The sequence below is a fragment of the Trichechus manatus genome, unplaced genomic scaffold (assembly GCF_000243295.1).
Source record: "Trichechus manatus latirostris isolate Lorelei unplaced genomic scaffold, TriManLat1.0 scaffold00015, whole genome shotgun sequence".
NCBI classification, from domain to species: Eukaryota; Metazoa; Chordata; class Mammalia; order Sirenia; family Trichechidae; genus Trichechus; species Trichechus manatus.
Genome location: NW_004443951.1, coordinates 4745284 through 4751379, shown reverse-complemented (window position 1 = coordinate 4751379; position 6096 = coordinate 4745284).

The following is a 6096-nucleotide window of genomic DNA, read 5'->3' as shown; positions in this document are numbered from 1 at the left end:
TGTTTGGATAAATGCATTAAAGAGCTAGCTGCTTGTGTTCTGAAGTATTGTGCCCTTCATCTCCTTTATTCTCCACCTCAGCATTCTATTTGTTTCCTTCATAATTCTTATCCCAAATTGTAACTTTAAAAACTTGCTTATTTATGGTCTTCTCCAATAGGCTGTAAGTTATATGAGAGTAGAGACCATGCTGATTTTTTTCACCACTATATTCTTTCTAGAAGACCTGGTAGTGAAGTGGTTAAGAGCTCGGCTGCTTACCAAAAGGTCAGCAGTTAGAATCTATTAGCCACTCCTTAGAAACCCTATGGGGCAGTTCTACTGTGTCCTATAGGGTCGCTATGAGTGGAACTGACTCGATGGCAATGAGTTTGGTTTGGTTTTATATTCCTTGTAAGGAGGCCTAGTGGCCCAGTGGTTAAATGCTTGGCTGCTAACTAAAAGGTCAGCAGTTCAAACCACCAGCCACTCCACAGGAGTAAGATGTGGCAGTCTGCTTCCATAAAGATTTATAGCCTTGGAACCCTTATTGGGCAGTTCTACTCTGTCCTTTAGGGTCGCTATGAGTCAGAATCGACAGCAATGGGATTTTTTTCTTTTTTTTTTTTTTTTGCTATTCCTTGTGTCTGGCACATGGTAGATGTTCAATAAACATTTACTGTCTACTTATTTGCTAAATATTGAGTACCTACAATGTGCCAGGTCCTGTTTTTCTGGTTCTGGAAACAAAAAATAGACCAAGTCTTTCCTCTTGTGAAATGAATAAATATGTTCCAAATATTGTTCTATGGGATATTAATAGCTCTTACATTAAAAAAAAAGCATTTCGTGGACAAATAATTTTGGGAAATAGTGACCTAAAAAAGTTTATTTAATTTTTTGTTGCAGGTTTTCTCATTTACAATAATGAGCAAATATTTTAGAACAAGCATTTCCAAGAGGGGATTGAAATATATGGAAAGTTTCTCAAACATTTTAATCACAGAGTCCTCTTTTCAACGAGCAGTCAAAGATTAAAATTTCAAAGTAAGCCATAATTTTGGGGTTGTTGTTGTTTGGATTTTCTAAACAGCTCAGGAAAAAAATTTGACTAGAGGTACAAATTCCCTGTCTAATTCACTCTTGTTTATCATATTTTAATCAATTGATTAAATATCTACAACACAAAATAATCTTTAATAAATTTAAGAACACATCATACCTCTTTTAGAAGATACAAAAGAAATCTAAATACTTTGCAGATGACTCAAGGGTGATGTATAATTTATAACAGATCTTCAGTATAATAGTTTGCGCCTCAAAGAAGGATGCAGACAGTGAAACTGGTAACATAATTTCAAATTCATCAGTACTTAATTCAGGGCTATATTAAAGTAGCCTTTATTCATCTTGCCAGTTTACTAGGATGGTCTACTGAAGAAACTACATACCTTCTCATTTCCATGTCTTAAATATTGTTCTCATCCTCCCCCTGAAGAAGTCTTAATTCTAACTCTTAACAGCTGTGTTTTTGAAAAAATTGTTACTCTCTGAGCCTCAGTTTCCTCAACTGTAAAATGTGGTAATAATATCTATTCAAAAGATTAAATAAGATCATATATATAAAACTACTCTTGTGAGTGAGAAATTATTGACAAGGAAGTGGAAAGGCTATAATAATCCATATCGTAATGGATTAGAGTTAGAGATATCAGTAAGAAAACTCATGTTTCATTTAATACACATACAGATGGGTTACATATAGAAATAATTATAGATATGTACATATATATGCGTTAGTATACACACATATATTTTTTTGCTCTGTCAGCTGAGAGGACCTAAAAGAAACAACACCCCAATAGCAACAAGCACAATTAACCTCCAGATCTTGGTTTCTAATACCCTTCTCTAATGAAAGGAACCAGCGCTCCTTAAAGAAATGGCTGATTCTAGGACTGGAGCAGAAAATAATACAACATGAACCTGGAGAATCTGTAGTGTCAGAAAGTAAGGAAGTACTAAAGAAAAAAAAAAACAAAAAAAACCCACATTGATGGGGCTTGTCAAAGAGGCACAGGGGCCAACTGAAAGAGCTCCTAATTTGAGCAATAAAATAAAGTCAGTATTGGGTTATAACTCAAAGTACAAAACAAAAGTTAATGAGCCCATACTGACATAAATAAATGATTGAATGAATAAATAGGAGGAAATAGACAAATCTCCCATGTAGAAGACTTTCAGATAAATTATGTAGATCCTCTACTCTAAAGGAGAGGGGACATAAATCCCCATTCCTTAAGTGTGGGCAACACATAGTGACTTCTTTCCAAAGAGTACAGTATAGAGTAGGGGGAAAAGAGTAACTTTACAGTGGAAAAACCTGAAAAACACAACTTCAGCCAGATGATCAAGGTCAACATCAACAGTAATAAGTCAAGCTGATAGTATGTATCCTTGATATGATATGATGAAAATAGTACTTTACATGTGATCTCCTTCCAGAAAACCCATAACCTCAGTCTAATCATGAGAGAAACATCAGACAAATTCCAATAGAGGGACATCCTACAATAAACCTGACCTGTACTCCTCAGAATTGTCAAGGTCACTAACATAAGGAAAGCCTGAGAAATGTCACAGCCAAGAAGAGCCTAAGGAGATAAGACAACTAAATGTAATGTGAGATCCTGGATGGGATCCTGGAACAGAAAAAGGTTATTAGGTAAAAACTAAAGAATATTAATAAACTATGTACTTTAATTAATAATAATATATCAACATTCGTTCATTAATTATAACAATGTACCATACTAATAATGTAAGATGCTAATAATAGGGAAGACTGTGTGGGTGGGTGAGAGTATGTGGAAATTCTCTTTAATATCTGCTCAATTTTCTGCAAATCTAAATAAAACTGTTCCAAAAAATAAAGTCTATTAATAAAAAAGAAAATGCCTCTCATGATGCCTGGTATGTGGTAGATGTATAATAAGTGGTATGTACAATCATTGCCGTCATCGTTATCATTAATAATAATGTAACCTATTTTTTCCAGTTTGTACCAGTTTATGGTCACAAATATAATCATATTTACAATAATCATCCTGTTTCAGTGGAAGCCATTATACATTATAGCATAGAAGAAAAACATTTGCGCTATAGGAAAAAGCAGACTGAGAGTAAAATCCTGGCTCTGATACTACACAAGCTTTGTGACCTTAGGCAAGTCGTTTACTTTACACCTACTAGTTTTTAATTTCTTCATTTTTAAGATGGTGCTAAAAATACAGTAATCTTATAAGGTTATTGTGAGAATAAAATGAGGTAATGCAAATATTCCTTCATTCTACTAATTTTTATTGAGTGCCTACTGTGAGGAAAAACAAGAAAAAAATAGGTGTTTCTGGGAAATGGGGAGAATAGCAGGAGTTCAGTTACTGATTTGCTAAGTTTGAGATGCTTGCAAGATACCCAAGTGGAAAAGTCAAATAAGTGGTTATACGAGTGTCTTGAACACAGAGAAGAGGTCAAGGCTGGAGATAAAATTTAGGCTTATGGTTTTGGGACTGGATAAGTTTACCTTGGAGACACTCCAACACTTAGAGATCAACTACAAGAAGAATCAGTAAGAAAGGCTGAGCAGGAGCAGCCAGAGAAATGGGCAAAAAAAAAAAAAACACCCAGGAGCCAATGCCCTCAACGAGATGGATTGACACAGTGGCTGCAACAATGGGCTCAAACATAACAACAATTGTGAGGATGGCGCAGGACCGGGCAGTGTTTTGTTCTGTTGTACATAGGGTCGCTATGAGTTAGAACCAACTCAATGGCACCTAAAAACCACAATGTTGCTGCAGATAAAAGAAAGAAAAGTTCAGGAAGAAAAGTGTTGAATGCTGCATAGAGGTCAAGTAAAATGAGAAAACAAGACTATCCATTGAATTTGGTGGTTGTTGATGACACTGACAAGAACCACTTCAGTGAAATGATTAGGGCAGAAGACAGAATGAATTGGGTTGAAGAATAAATTAAAGATTAGAAGAATGGATAGTGAGCATAGCCAAGTTTGAGAATTTTGCTGTGAAAGGGAGCAAAGAAATGATGTGATAGCTGAAAGTGAGTTTAGGGTCAAGGGAAGGTTTTTAAAGATGAGATACTAGAGTATATTTATAGGATTGGAATGATCCTATGGAAAGAAAGAAATTTAGCATATAGCTAGGCACTCACAATGTATCTGCTGCTATTGTAGTTATTATCATCACCTATACTCTCAAGTGCAAATGGTTTGTGCTTGACTACTAACCAAAAGGTTGGTGGTTTGAATCCACCCAGTGATACTGTGGAAGAAAGGCCTGGCAATCTGCTTCCGTAAAGATTACAGCCAAGAAAACCCTATGAGCTCAGTTCTACTGTGTAACATGTGGGGTTGCCATGAAGCTGAACTGAGTCGACAGCAAGGGTTTTTTGTTTTGCTTTGTTTTGGTTTTTATACTCTCACATGCTATAAAAAGATCTCCAATCTCCATTTCCAAAATCTCACCCAGTTATGTCCCGAAGTCCCTGGGGTTATCTTATGTGAAATTATGAATAGTCGTCTCTGCTACCATCTACCATATCATACTCTCCTGCCAGATTCCTTTCAATGAAATCTCCCAACTTCCTATACCCAAGAAATCACTTAATGATGCCTCTGCACTACACTAATCCTAATGTATTCTGATCTCCATTCTAAAAGCACTATATCCTGATGTTCCCAAAGCTCCTAGTGCCAATATGCTAAAAATTCTGTAGATGCCAAATCATGGCAGATTTACCAATGCAGTCTTCAATGGGAAATATGTAGGACAGAAGCGGAGAAAATGCCATTTTCCTTCACTTTATATACCTGAGAACCAAGTAATTTTGATTGTGACCCAATGTTTCCTGGAGTAATTTTTTAAAAAATGACCTGTTCAGTTTCTGCTTACAGTACCTCTCTCTAAAGTGCTCAAACTTAAGTCTATTAGTTGGACTCAATCTCTAGTACAGACCTCATGTTCTCTTACCGATTTTTTTTAACCCTGCTGTTTTTCTGATTTCCTTTTGCTCCCCAAACTTCACGAAAATCAGTTCATGCAAATTCCTAGTTGACCTACTGCACTGGTCTTTTAAGTCTGAATCCCCAAAATAGGGATACAGTTTAGGGTAGAGCTGGAAACACATCTAAGAGTCAGTGGTATACCAAAGACAGAGGTAGTGGGAGTGGTCTGCTCTGCACAAAGGCAATGCCAGGGTAAACTATCTGTAGGGAATTTATAAACTATAATAAAATTGACTAAAGGTAGATACGGTTTTTATTATTATGCACCAGCAATTCTAAACCATGTCAGTGATTAAATACCCCTCTCCCTAAAATCTTTTGTTGGGCTAAGTTCTAAACAGTTGTGCAGTTATACTAGGGGGTTCTCATAATATATATGTAAGCTTCCAATCAGCACATTTTAATTATTTATCTTTTAATAAACATTGTATTCTACATGTTTTTTAATTCAGAGTCAACTTCAACACATTGAGACTCATCTGCATTGTTCGCATAAACTTGCTATGGTTCAGAATGGTTTGAGTTCACTGCAGATGCTGCTCTTGTCTCCAGACCCTGTGGTACTACATATTTCCACATTTAAACAGTAAATTTGAAATAAATAATCATAATACAGAGATTGTAATCTAAAGCATTTAATTGTGCTCACGAGGAACCTGTATATAGATCAAGAGGCAGTAGTTCAAACAGAACAAGGGGATACTGCGTGGTTTAAAGTCAGGAAAGATGTGGGTCAGGGTTGTATCCTTTCACCATACTTATTCAATCTGTATGCTGAGCAAATAATCTGAGAAGTTGGACTATATGAGGAAGAAGGGGGCATCAGGATTGGAGGAAGACTCATTAACAACTTGAATTATGCAGATGATGCAACCTTGCTTGCTGAAAGTGAAGAGGACTTGAAGCACTTACTGATGAAGATCAAAGACCACAGATTTCAGTATGGATTACACCTCAACAAAAAGAAAACAGAAATCCTCACAACTGGACCAAAAGCAACATCATGATAAATGGAGAAAAGATTGACGTTGTCA